This window comes from Sus scrofa, chromosome 1 (genome assembly GCF_000003025.6).
Source record: "Sus scrofa isolate TJ Tabasco breed Duroc chromosome 1, Sscrofa11.1, whole genome shotgun sequence".
Classification (NCBI taxonomy): Eukaryota; Metazoa; Chordata; class Mammalia; order Artiodactyla; family Suidae; genus Sus; species Sus scrofa.
In genome coordinates, this window is record NC_010443.5 from 183,351,993 (window position 1) to 183,366,944 (window position 14,952).

The 14,952-nt window shown below is 38.9% G+C and overlaps 1 long non-coding RNA gene across 2 annotated transcripts in view; it reads right to left on the bottom strand.

Moving 5' to 3' along the window:
• LOC110262205 overlaps positions 1-12,674 on the bottom strand; it is a 48,353-nt gene extending 35,679 nt beyond the window's left edge. The window contains exons 1-2 of one of the 2 annotated variants that reach the window (XR_002346936.1): positions 12,270-12,674; positions 2,424-2,971 (exon numbers count right to left, since the gene is read on the bottom strand). This is a non-coding gene — a long non-coding RNA (uncharacterized LOC110262205). Of the gene's footprint in view, positions 1-2,423; positions 2,972-12,269 lie in introns of those variants that run through there. The other variant, XR_002346935.1, reaches the window with a different exon arrangement.

Sequence of the window (14,952 nt, forward strand, 5' to 3'; positions counted from 1 at the left end):
TTTTTCTCCCATTATCATGCTCCAGCATAAGTGACTAGACATAGTTCCCAGGGCTACACAGCAGGATCTCATTGCTTATCCATTCCAAAAGCAATAGTTTGTATATATGAACCCCAAGCTCTATGAACCCCAAGCTCCCAATCCACCCTACTCCCTCTCCCTCCCCCTTGGCAACCACAAGTCTATTCTCCAAGTCCATGATTTTCTTTTCTGTGGAAAGGTTCATTTGTGCCACATTATTAGATTACAGATATAAGTGATATCATATGGTATTTGTCTCTTTCTGACTTACTTCGCTCAATATAAGAGTCTCTAGGTCCATCCATGTTGCTGCAAATAGCATTATTTTGTTCTTTTCTATGGCTGAGTAGTATTCCATTGTGTATATATACCACATCTTCTTAATCCATTCATCTGTCAATGGACAGTTGGGTTGTTTCCATGTCTTGGCTACTGTGAACAGTGCTGCAATGAACATGCGGGTGCATGTGTCTTTTTTAAGGAAAGTTTTGTCCAGATATATGCCCAAGAATGGGATTGCTGGGTCATATAGTAGTTCTAAGTATAGTTTTCTAAGGTACCTCCATACTGTTCTCCATAGTGGTTGTACCAGCTTACATTCCCACCAACAGTGCAAGAGGGTTCCCTTTTCTCCATAACCCCTCCAGCACTTGCTGTTTGTGGACTTATTAATGATGGCCATTCTGACTGGTGTGAGGTAGTATCTCAAGGCAGTTTTGATTTGCATTTCTCTAATAATCAAGGATGATGAGCATCTTTTCATGTGTTTGTTGGCCATCTGTATATCTTCTTTGGAGAAGTGTCTATTCAGGTCTTTTGCCCATTTTTCTATTGGGTTGTTGGCTTTTTTGCTGTTGAGTTGTATACATTGCTTGTCTATTTTAGAGATTAAGCCCTTGTCAGGTGCATCATTTGAAACTATTTTCTCCCATTCTGTACGGTATCTTTCTGTTTTCTTTTTGGCTTCCTTTGCTGTGCAAAAGCTTGTCAGTTTGATGAGATCCCACTGGTTTATTTTTGCTTTCATTTCTGTTGCTTTGGGAGACTGACCTGAGAAAACATTTGTAAGGTTGATGTCAGAGCATGTTTTGCCTGTGTTCTCTTCCAGGAGTTTGATGGTGTCTTGTCTTATGTTTGAGTCTGTCAGCCATTTTGAGTTTATTTTTGTGCATGGTGTGAGGGTGTGTTCCAGTTTCACTGATTTGCATGCAGCTGTCCAGGTTTCCCAGCAATACGTGCTGAAAAGACTGTCTTTTTCCCATTTGATGTTCTTGCCTCCTTTGTTGAAGATTAAGTGACCATAGGTGTCTGGGTTTATTTCTGGGTTCTCTATTCTGTCCCATTGGTCTGTCTGTCTGTCTGTCTGTCTTGGTATCAGTACCACACTGTCTTGATTACTGCTGTGACTTTGTAATAGTTGTTTAGGCTTAATACTCTTTAATTCTCTTCTCTTCTCCCCTCTCTTCCTTTTCTTCTTTTCCTCGTTATTATTCATTCATTATTAATTTAGCCTGAGTATAGTATTTCCAAATGTGAGAGTTCTTATGTATATTGATAATTATTTCATTGCTACACAGAAACAACAGGAACGGCAGGAATCGTATCTGTCTGCTCTGAGCCTGAACCACTGATAGATGCTAAACAAGTGTCTTTTTTTTAACTGAGGTAAAGTTGACTTCCAATGTCAAGTTAGTTTCAGGGGTATGGCACAGTGATTCAGTTATACATACATACGTATGGGTGGATACACACACATACACACACACACACACACACACATATACACACACACATATATATTCTTTTTCAGATTGTTTTCCCTTATAGATTATCACATAATATTGAATATAGTTACCTGTGTGATACAGTAAGTCCTTTAGGTTTATCTATTTTATATACAGTATTGTGTATATGTTAATTCCAGCTTAATAAATGAAAAGCATGAAGACCTAGTGGCATATTTTCATGACTCCTCATCAATATCTGGGACACCAATGTTTGAAGTAGTGAGGCCACTTCCTCATCTCAATCTAAATTCTGAAATACAAGCACTCAGACTTCACCGATCCTAGGATACTTTCACAAGGCTGGAATTCATGGTCTCCGCTTGCCCCAACCATTACCAAAATGTCAAATTAACTCACTTAGGATCTGTTGCTCTGAGTATCAGCACTTACCAGAGACAGACAGAAACTGTGCAAGTGAGGACAGGCCCTCCCTCCCCAAAACAATCTTCCTTTTTCTCTTAACTTCATCCAAGAAAAAAAAAAAAAAAAAAAAAAAGGTATTTGCAGAAGATTGGGTCTGCGTCTGAAGATTTCCCTTGGAGGAAATCGAGGGATACCTCTCTCCGCCCCCTCACCTCAAATTGTTTTTATTAAGTATAGACCTCCAAAGAAATATTAAAATTCCTTGCGTTTATTTCAGTGGTTTACATAACACCAGGCTAGAGACAGGGAGGTGAACTAAAGTGACCTCAGGCATCACATGACAGATATTGCTCTGCTTCAATTGTTGTCTAGGAGGGACTGGGGGTTGGGTGTGACATAATGATATTAGCAAAAACAATGGGCATTTAGTTTATATAGAGTCTTTCTTCCTGTAATGTCAAAGCCTAATACAAGGGACATCAAAAAGAAACAAGGCAAAGACTTGGCAACTGCAGCTCACGCGTGGTGGTAATTCACCCATCCATCCACTCGTCAAACACTATCCTGACTATGCGGTACTGGTCAGGACAGTCACCACCCCAGGCTTTGCTTCCCATTCTGTGTTCTTTCTGGTGATATTAACTTCCCCTACATTGGGGATTTTTCCCCCAAATGTTTTGAGTTGGGTACACATGAAAGAGCCATCTACATTCTTCAGGGAAGCGTTTCGAGTTTCCTCTTTAACAAGATCTGTCACAGAGGTCTGGGTTTAAGCTCAATGACAGTGCCAGTTTTTAGGTCTATAAAAAAAAAAGAAAAGAAAAGAAAAAGAAAATTCCAGGAGCAAATAGTCAATAAGTCAATAATATTATCAGGGGTAAGCAGGCCCCACTGCAAAGGGGTTAAATATTTACGAATATTTTCTACCATAAGGTGCTGAGCCAGGAACTGGGAAATTCACACTTCTTAACACTGAAGCCCACTCTGAGTGGGACCTTCCGGACCCACCCTCAGCCCAGTGCGATTACTTCACTTCTCTAGAATGTCTGTTCATTTTCTTTTCCCGGCATCCTTTCTATATGAGGGCCTTCCAGCCAAGTCAATTAAAAAAAATAATAACTCATTTCCCATCTTTGAATGAATCCTGAGAACCATCCAATGCTAATGTTAAACACAGTGGAGCAGCAACTGTTTCAAGGGGGAAGAATGGGAAACAAGGAAGTAAGGGTTATCCATTAAGAGTGGATTCAGAAGTGGGAGGGACATGGTTACTGTGAGATGAAACTCATTTATGCAAACCAAAACAAAAATCTGCTAAATGCATCTGGGAAGAAAATAAGACATGAAAGGCAGAGAAAGACACAGAGAACAATAAAGGGGGACTTTGTGAGCTCTTTTCCCTTTTCTGTTAGTTGAAAAGGGTCTAAGGACATATAATGCATAACCCCAAGACCCCAAGAGTTTGTTACCTTTAAGTTCAAGGGATCCTTCTATAAATTTTGCAGAAATTGTCTAAAGCTATATGCCTGTGCTCCACAGGGAACAAAAATCATAATCCTGCTATCTGAACAAATGAAATATTTGTTCAGTATTTTCCTCCATGTGTGGATACCTCACCTCCTCCATCTCCACCCTTGTCCCCATGCTCCAGGTTGAAACATGGAATTTCTTTGTAATTCTGCACCCAAATATCTAGATTCTCATCTCAAATCCCAGAGAGGAGCCTCCACTCTGGTCTCTAAGTGATCAGATTGAATAAATATGTAGGAGACAGCAATATATTTGCAAAGTTTCTCCAAGTTTTTAACATATTATATTTGAAAAATAGGCAAAAGGAAAACTATTCCTAATAGCTCCGGGATCCAAATGTTGTTCCTTCCTCACTACCAATGATTATTTAACTTGTTTTACTCAAAGATGAGTACTAAGAATCACAAAACCCATCACTTCCTTAAATACCAAAAATTCTTTTTCAATGCCCAGCCTTCACTATGACATAACCTGTATGTCTTTGAGGAAACTCAAAAGACATTCCAGAGAAAAAGTTAGCCCTGCACTTTTAATTATCTTTTGGTATTTCCTTTTTTTCCTTAAAAGGCTTAAATAAACTCACCAGTGTTTAATTTTTCTGGTCTTTCCCAAAATTATTGCTACAGCTTTTTTAAATTGGGTAACACAATTTCTGTTCCCAGTTAACAAATGTTCTTCTCTGTGTCATCCAAATTCAACAAGGAATAAATAGTGTTGCTCTGAATAAAACCTTTTACAATGGATTGAATTTCATCTAAAAGCATGTAATTCTGCATAGCCAAAAGCAGTTTCTAATCTTTATATATAGGAACTTACAAGGCAAGGAATTCAAAGCCATTGGATTAAATGAAAAATGTGAATGAAGAACTACAAACCCCTGCTTAGATGACACAAGAAAAGCTCCACAACATTTTCTAAGTTAACCATTACTGTGGGTGGGAAAATTTGTGGAATATGCCTAGTTAGTGTTGTAGGCCATTATTTACTGAAACGCTACACTGAATGGTTATTTCTTTTTAAATAATAATAACCTCAAAGAGGGTCAGCACAGAGGCATCTGATTAGTGTCAAAAATGACTGCCTCTCTTTAGCAAAGGAATTTCCTAAAGGAAACATAATTCACGATGACAAATGTCGGCATTTTTAGAATTACAGACATTACCTACAACTTGAATTCAAGTTATGAACCCACTGGACAAAGTTCAGTGCTTGTTTAGCAGCTAGTGGGTGAGTCCCAGTTTAAAAAAATATAAGTATATATAAAAACATATAAATAAAGAGCAACGTAACAAAAGTCTCATACTTGGAATGAAAGACTGACACAACAGTCCTGATAAGACTACTTCCTTACTACAACCTGAAGTTGTCTGCCAATGTATTTCAAGCCTGGCTCTCTCAGCTAAAATTTCTCAAATTTAATGAAGCTGTTAGTGGAAATGTCTGCATGGGAAATGTCTGACATTGGTAAATAAATTTTTTCCATCCTAATTCCTCATTTATTAAGCATGTGAAATCATTTTCTTAGCTGCTTTTATTTTGAGGGATGTAAAAGTGTCAGTGTCCATTTCAAAATGATAAACTTGCCATTAATATAGTCATATGGCTGGGGCTGGCTTAACGTTTTCTGCTTCAACAAAGACGAAATTTTTTTAATTGCCTTAAAAACCACCATGTCTAAGTTTATAAATAACTTATTAGTACATCTCATGAAGGAGGAAACTCTGAAGTTCTGTTCAAGCATCCTTGCATTATCTGAGTGCTGAAGCACTCTCTTTTTGACATCCTTAATTTCAGAGGTAGATTGTACATACATACCTGACATATTCAGGGTACTTGTTAGTCTAAATAGATTCCTCCCATACATGACTACCAAGTACACTCTCTCAAACTGTGGACACAATGAGCTATATAGTTCAAAAAATTTTTATGCTCCTTTTCTCTCTAAAAGAAAAATTTTAAGTTGTCAGGAAATATTAAATATTATTTGCAAACAAAATACTTATAACTTCCTTTATCACGCATTTGGCATTTCCGATTATTATTCAGGTTAAAAAAATGTTCAGTATATTTTGTTCTCAGTATATTAATTTTACTTTTTTCATATTTCTGTACTTACTGTACAGCTTCAAAACTATTTTCATGCAATTTTTTAACCAGAAAGGAAACTGGAATCTGAAAGGTGGCTCTGAATTTTTATATCTGCAGCAATACAAAGGGGAAATTTTTAATTTTTAGATTCAAGAAACTATTGTAAATGAAATGAGAAACAGATATATACCGTACATCAAGCTTGTTCTCACAGGTGTGCTTTCTTAATGTTAAAATACCCGTGTGAATTTTTAGTTTCCCATAATGTAATGGGAGACAATAAATTCTGAAGTTACCCCATTTGCCTACAGCTCTAACCACAGAAGAAGTAACCTCTTGTCTATTTAGATTTTCTGAGTATACCCATGTCCTTCTGTGTGTCATACCAAAGCAAAGGTTTGTGTTGCGAGCCAGAGCTTATTGCAAGATCAAAGCTCTGGGCCACTCACAATAAAATAAGAGGGTAAAGCCCAAAGAATCAAAGAAACAAAGGAAACGTTTAGGAGATAAGGATCAGTCTCAGATATGACATTTCATCCAGATCAGATCCTGTGCAGAAGTTCAATTCAAAGTTCATAAGACAAAAATACAAAGCAGTAAGAATTAAGTCTAGGTTGATTCTCTTTATATGCATGTCACTGATTTTCTTTCCATTTTTACGAATCAGAGAATATCCTTTACTGAATAACTGAACTCATCTTTGAAAAGCCCATGTGTATATAACATTGTGTGTGGATATAAAGATTGTGCATGGATAAGCTAGCTATCCATTCACTGAAGTGCCTTCAATATAAGTTTTAAAAATAAGTATGATATATCACTCCTATAAAAGGTAAAAAAAAAAGTTTAATTAAACTACCATTCCCTGAAATTTATTGGATTAATACTGACTTAATCTACTGGATTAATGCTAAATATAAGTCTTTACAAAATATTAAATATAATTTTTCAAGATAAATGCAAAAATGACATGAGTATTTAAGTAATATTCGGATTTTTTATGGGAAATACAGATAAATATGCTTTGGAGGAGTTGCCATCGTGGCTCAGTGGTTAACTAATCTGACTAGAAACCATGAGGTTGCAGGTTTGATCCCTGGCCTTGCTCAGTGGGTTAAGGATCTGGCTTTGCCATGAGCTGTGGTGTAGCCTCGGATCTGGCGTGGCTGTGGCTATGGCGTGGGCTGGTGGCTACAGTTCCCATTGGACCCCTAGCCTGGGAACCTCCATATACAGTGGGAGTGGCCCTAGAAAAAGCAAAAAAAGACAAAAAAAACAAAAAAAAATGCTTTGGAAAAGCATTTCAAATATTATGTATTTTATAATTATGTAAATTGACTAAAATGGTTTATGCTTGTGCTCCTCAAATATAATTCCAAAGCATATATCAATTCTGTTACAGAAATCTAAGACATGTTTTTTAGAATATATAATTTTGCTTATTTTGAATATTAGCATATATGTAATGTTGGATATATGCTCATATATATTAAAATATTCCAAGCTACATATGAATAAACATAAAGTCATTTCACAAGATTTGGAAAGGTTTCTCTAAATTATTTCATTTTTTTCCAAGATTCAATATAGCTTTAAGAAACAGACTACCACAGCTATCATCTTATACAATTAAATCAACTTGCTAAGTTCAAAATGTTTTCAATTTACACTTATATCACTTTGAATGCATTTATATAATGTTTAGTTTCAAAACTAAATTTATTATTTAAAAACCTCGGGCTGATAACATTTATAATCATTCAAATACAACTCTCTAGTGGAATATACATTGTCTCATAATTACAGGAATGTGAAAAATTGTTATTATCTAGAATTAGTACAGGATTTCTATACGCAATGGTGTATTAAAAAAAAAAGAATTTTCCTCTAAACTCAAAATATATTGGTCCCAAAATGATAGGCCTAAGTTATATTTCATCTTAGAATCTGGAATTCTGCATACACCTTAGAAATTCTTATAAGCATTTTATAAATTTCTCTTCTTCAGCTCTGACATTTTTTCAGTCACCAGGTGAAAAAGTTGGTGTCCCCTGAATCACCAGTACAACCATGGCATTACCATATCTATTGTTTCCTTAGCACCCAGGCTATGCCACACACTGTCATGAGAGCTTTGCACTGGTAAACTTTAGTCCTTAGTACAAACCTGAAGGATGGTAACACTGTACCCAGTCTACAGAAGAGGTAAACTAAGACCCAGGGAGGTGAGGCAATTTCTGAAAGTTACATGTCGGTTATTGGCAAAGCTCAACCTCTTCCTTTCAAATGTAGTTTCCCTTCCTCCATAACTTCCCTATTCATTGATAAAAGAGTCTATGTCACTCTATGAGCCTTAAGAATACAGGAATTTCTCTCAAAATATTCTTTTTTGGGGAGTTTCTGTTGTGGCTCAGCAGGTTAAGAACTCGACATAGTGTCCATGAGGATGCAAGTTCGATCCCTGGTCTCACTCAGTAGGTTAAGGATCCAGAATTGCTGCATAGGTCACAGATGCGGCCTGGATCCAGTGTTGCAGTGGTTGTGGTACAGACTGCAGCTGCAGCTCCAATTCAACCCCTGGCCTGGGAACTTCCATATGCCACAGGAGCAGCCTTAAAAAAATTGTTTTGGACACACCCATGGAACATGGAAGTTCCTGGGCCAGGGATCTAACCCATACCACAGCAGTGACAACACTGAGTCCTTAACCATTAGGCCACCAGGGAACACCCTCAAGATATTCTTGTGGTATTTTTTCAAATAAAATCAAAAATAAAGCTACAGCAGAGACTGGCAGTAAAGATAAAAACCCACGTCAAATTTATATCCAAAACATAGTGTTAACTATTTGAAAGGCTATTTTACATGTAATTAGGAGGCTAACCAAACTCTCAGGAAGCCCATAACTGTATCAAGATAACCTCTTACAAACTTTCACCAAGTGAAACATGCACATACAGAAAGTTGCCAAAAAAAAAAAAAAAAAAAAAATATTTGAGTTCAAACACTTCATTTGATTAAAAGTTTTCTTAACTAACTGGAATGTTTCCTTTGATTTTCTCTTTGGATTCTGAAACTATATTATGAAATTACTTTTCAATTCCCCATACAGTGATTATTTAATCATGCCTTTACCAGCTGTGAACATAGCTTCTCTCCTGATAACAGTTTATTTTTAAAGGAAATTGTCTTTGAAGAAAATATTTTGATATTATGTAGCAAAGTAAGGGTTCATTGGAAGAAACTTTAAAAATCAAAAACAGAGATCACAAAAAGAATGAGTTCTAGTTGGTCTGTAGAGGAAAAAAAGGATAGTGGCTACATAAAGATAAAATAAAACTAGTCACTCATGTCAGAGGAAACAATTGGCTCGTTTCACATCAACAAGCCCCTTTTCCATGTTCCACTGAGTGTTCTGATGTCCTTTAGACAGTCAAATATCCAGACTCTACTGTTGTCTCTTTCACTAGTTCTCTCTCAGACATCAACACTGTCTTGAGTATGCCAGGTTGTGAAGTAAACTTCAGATCTTATACACTGCTCAAAAACCTTCACTTTTAAGCATGGGGGAGGGGAAAAAGAAAAAAAAAAAAAAAGGCAGGAAAGACCTCAACCTTGGGACTTAAGAGAGTTAAGGGGTAGCAGGACCACTGGAGACAGCAAAAGAAAGATTATGGAGAGAGAAAAGATATTACTCTTTTCCTGTTCTATGAGTTTCTTCAGACTCACTAGAACCATGGAATGAGAGAGAACAGGAAGAAAAGGCATAAACCAATGAGCAGATGTGCCCCTGATGTCAGAAAGTACCAAGGAAAGGAAGTTTTTGCCAAGACTCTAAGGCTCAGTCTGGACCCTGTTGACACCATCAGCATTTTTTTTTTTTTCCACCGTCAGCATTTTAGACTAGATAATTCCTCGCTGTCGGAGTACTTGTGCCTTGTAGGAGGCTGAGCAGCACTCCTTTTCTCCACCCCCCAGATGTCATTAGCATCCCTACCCTCTATCACCCACAAGTCCTCGCAACTGAAAATACCTCCGGATAGTATCAACTATCCCCTAGGGAGCCAACCCCCCGCCAAAAAAAAAAAAAAGAACCACGGGCTATAAAATAAACCAGGGCAGACCAGTTCAGAAATTCAGAAACAATCAGAAATCAGTTAACGTCATTTCTACCACCCCACCTCAAGATACAGTCATATCCTCACTCATCATTCACTCAGTTTCCCGCCCTGGATGCTGGGGATTCTGAATTGGGAAAGCCTGTACTTCTGCCTTCAGAGATGCTACAACTTAGAAGGAGAGTTAGAAGAGTGAGTAAATGAAACAGAAAAAGTTACAGGGAGTGTGGGAAATAATGTAATCAAGGAGGAAATTGAAAATAGTAACTGCTGAACCCTGTGGATAGTACCAAATGCTAGTACAGGGTCAGGGAGGCCCTCTGAGAGTGCAGGCTGTAACCCTTTAATTGCTAAACCACCAGATGGTACTGGTGGAGGTAATTAATTATTTAACAACCTATCTGTACTAGAGTACACAGCCTGGAGATTCTGCCCCGGGGTATGATAGAGGCAAACAAGAAGGGGAAAGCAGAAAGAATAGCCGGATGAGTAGAAGTAACGCTTAGCCTGGGTCTCAAAGGGTGAGAGTTTACCAGGGGAACTAAAAGATGAAGGGGAGAGAGGCATACAGACAGAAACATGGAGGTGATGATCACTAGGGAATGCAGAGAAAACTCCAAAAGATCTGATGTGCCAGAGGCATGGACTGTAAGGTATGGGAAGGACAGAGGTGGGACTGGGAGGTAGACAAAGCATCAATGCCTTGAATGGGCTTTATCCTATAGGCGCTGGAAAACTGAACAGTTTTAAGTAAAGGAGTAACAAAATTATTATGGCAGGAGTTTTGGCAAATAGATTAAAGAAGCAAGAATGGATTGAATAAGAACAGAGGAAAGAGATCAATATGAAGCTCTGAACTAAGCCCAAAAAAATAAAAAGGGATATATTAGAAGGTGAAATCAACAGGAACAAGTGTTCAGTTTGAGATAGGAAGGAGTCACTACAGAAAGGGAACAAGCCTTGTTAATACATAGGCCCTTACACATGTCCTCACGGTGCTACATTAGAAGCTATGAACTTATAACTGCAAAATTGTGACACCTAGAAAAAAATTATCATCATAGCTACATCAAATATGCAACAATAACAAGACAAACATCAGAAATAGTGACAGTCATAATAAAACCTTTTTTTTTAAATAATGAAAGCCTTTTGGAACACATTCTAAGTTATACTAAGGAATCTAAGCCAAGTGGAAGACATGAGGCCAGTTCCAATTTGAGTTTGTATTGAGTACCCTGGCCAGATTTTGCTCTATCCCTTAGGTTAAAATGATCATTTCAAAGCAAGAGAGATTCCGTAGAGCCTTTCTTACAAATTTACCTAAAAGAACTTTTCATCAAAGGAAGTGAAGACAAGCAAGGCTTCTTCCATACACCTGATTTCAACTTTTTCCCCCTTTTCTTTGCAAATATCAATAGCTTAAGACAGAAACAGCATATGGGAAACCTAGAAAGCCATTTACACTCAGCAGGTATGTCCAGCTCAATTACTGGCATACACCTCTGCAGAGGTTAAACATTAACAGGTGCAAGAAGAGACTCTTGTTACAACACTGTTTTGTATGACTTCATCTCACAAAGAGTTAAGGTCCAAGTACATTCTATTTTCCCTACCACAAAACAGTTTATTTTTCCTCTCCTATTCATTTCAGCAGCCCTGTCTTCTCTACCCTCTCTTCCCCATTCCATTCCCCATTCTCACTCAGAGAAAAGAACACTCATCCCTTTCTCTTTCGGTAAGCCACACTCTGCTTTGGAGGTGCCTTGGGTTATTTTGCTCCCCCACTTGCAACCTTGATGGCATCACTGTACATCTCCATCTGGAACTAGCAAACACATAACCACCTACACCTATCACTCTGGCCTTGCCCATGGCAGACAATGATAAGAAACCGGAGGATTGTTTTTTCCCTAAATGCTGCTTCTAAATCTTACCCAAGGCAGCACTCCAAGCAAATACTGTAAATGAGTAAGGGTGGGCATGTGAAGGCTAATTATCATCACTGTATGTGGTATCGTGGTCCCATTCGCGTCATCTCGTTTCTAGATGTATGTAGTTCTACCATCACAGCTTTTTAAGAAGCTAAGCTCGAGATATATTAAGCAGGGTTCAAAAAGAAAAAAAAAAAAAAACCTTTCTTAAAAGTCAACTACAAATTCCTTAACAAACTAACTCCAAAACACGCCAGCCTACCTATTCAAATTTTTATTTTGTTCCCCGCTTTCCACCTCTCCATCTCTCCCTCAGTAACAGCGGTGGTCATGGGTCAAAAGGGAGACCACTCTAGGAAATACGATTTTTTAAGAAACTAATGTGCTTGTATCCACTTTAAAAGGAAATTTAAACCAACTCTTCTTACCTGTTCCGGGTAGCTCTATGCTTTTGGGAATCCCCTCCCATTTTCTCCTGGTGTCAAGGACACAGAGTCTCCCAGGTCATGATGGGAAGTATAAGGAAAGCGTGGATCACTATTAGTCAACTCCATTTCACCTGCCTTCACTAATCACGATCCTTTGAAAACTGCAGGTCCTCCAAACTGCATGTAGCCTAAACTATATTTCCCTGGGTTGTTTTGCAGGTACTTGGAGTCAGCTGCGTCAGTTTGGAGCTGAGCTGGTTAAGACTGGATAGGCCCGCCAATCCTCCCACTGAGCATGCATGAGTGTCCTCTCGCGACATTTTGACCTCAGAAGCTGGAAAACTCCACCCCCAGATCGTGGTAAGCGCTTCCGAAGTTGGCACGTGCGAGACTCGTAGGTAGTTACACCTGTGCAGAATGACCGTTATTGCACCTTTGTCCAATCACCTTTCCCCACGCCCCCCCCCCCCCGCCACGCGCTCCACACCCCCACGCCTGGGACTGCCCTGCTGCTTTATTCTTTGCCCTATAAGTACCACCCCCTCCAATTAGAGGTTTTCTGGAAGGCAGATCTCAATTTTTTTCTTTCTTGTCCTCTTGCTTTGGCTGCCTCACAAATTAACATCCTCTCTTTGCTCCAAATTTCTGTCTCTAAGTATTTGGCTTGCTGTACATAGAGCAAAAAGTATATTGTTTTAAAGAAGTAGGAGTAGGGGCTCAAATATTCCTGCCTATCTGACCCCTGGTTCTTTTTAGATTCTGCTTTACCCAAGCTGTACAATGAAGTATAAGAAAGAAGTGAGGAAAGTAGGGAGAAAAGAAGACTGTAGGCAGAGTGGAAGAGAAAGTAAGGGAAAAAAGAAAAATGTGGAATCGGGAAGAGAGAAGAAAACATGGGTTTCCTCACAACAAACCTGGGAAACGGACGTCATTAGGGTTTTTCCTTTTTCCACCCCTGCCGACCCCCTACCCTTGTTTTAATGAGGAAAAGTAGGCTTAGAAAGTTTAAGGAACTTGATCTCAGTGCTACCAAGTCTAGAAGCAAGGATTAGAATGCAGGTAGTCCAAACATGAAGCCTGCTGTTCCGACAAAAAGTAAAACACACTCTAGCGGGGTTAAACATAAGTAGCTTGGAGAAGGTGGAGCATCTTCGGAAGCAGAGAAATGGAGTTAAAGTACAAGAACTCTGGAGATCTCTAGCGTAATGATTACTTTCAGAGGTGAAACTGAACCTAATAAGAGCAGAGCTTTCTCTCTAGTCAGAATAAGCAGGGAGACCTTTTCTTTCCAACCCTCAGTACTGTCTTCATAAAAGGAACTACAAATATTTGGGGTGGGGGTGGAAGGGAACGGGTAGCAAGAGGGGGAGCTGGGATTTTTATTTATTGTAGCTTTAGCCCTCAGTTATGTTGAAGTGTAACAATAGTACCAGGAACTTTTCTCCTCTCTCTCCTGGGTGGGGGTCGGGGAGGCCCTGGGGTGAATGTTTGGGGGTCCCTTCAGGGACGGTGGATCAGACGACTTTCCCAGGTTGGCTCAAATGAACTGCTTGCATCAGAACAAACAGGCATTCCATATGAGCGGTCACAGCATTCTGCATTCTTGGAAGAGACCATCACTTAACAGGAACGTGGCTGGCTTTGTTATGTTTTATCTCCTAATCTGCAGTTGGAGGCTTTCCTTCCTTTTGCAGGTGCTCTCATTTCCTTCATTATTTGTTTATTAGAAAATCCTGTGGGCTTACAAAGTCATTCTTATGCTAAGGAAGGTCGAATGTGATAACATATTTGTGTTGGCCAAGAGGGAGGACATAGCAAATACCGAAAGTCACATAATTATGGGTATAACTGAAAGTGGTGTTTCACGTGTAAACAAAGCTCCCTGCCTCCCACAGAGGGGGTCCTAAAAGTGCAGAGAAGGCTGGTGCTACAAATCTGGTTGCTTGAGCACTGGGGAAACTGGCTGGCATGATTGTTAAGGTTGAACTCAGGGATGCAGTGGGTCAGATAGCCTTTGTCAAGCCAAAGAGAATGTCTGAGAAGGTAGAGGCAGGACCAAGCTTTCAGTGTGGGAAACAAGTTCTCCATTCATTGATAACCCTAAAGCCTGGAGGAAAAGCAAAACAAAACTGAGTGGTGGGCCAAAGAGCCCACCTTATTTACATCTCCAAAACTCAAGGAATTGAGGAAGCAGGCCCAAAGAAACCAATCTTTCTGGCCCAAGAACTATTCAAATGACTTTCTCTCACATCCTCTAAACATGAGTCCACGTTTCTATGTAGGACCTTATGTGCCTAAGAACCCAAGAATCTCAGGGTGGACGTTGTTTATCATTACCTCACCATGAAATAAAAACAAAAACTTGAAATAACTTGTCTGAAAATATCCCCTTCTTGAAATCCTTTTTCTCTTGCCTCCAGTACATTAAAGGTCATTTGCATGAGTACTGTTTCTCAAAAATTGCCTTGCTGCCAAGGCAATAGCAAAGGTCACAAGATACATGTTAAACAAAAGGAGAGTAGAGAAATAAGGGAAAATAGGAACCGGGCATACATAAATTTTAAGCAGCAAGGTGGCCAAATGCACAAAGTATTATATACCATGAGGTCCTTTACATGCTAAAGGGGCAACCACAATTCATTTTAAAGCTTTCCTGCTGCCAACAAGAGTAGGAAAACATGAA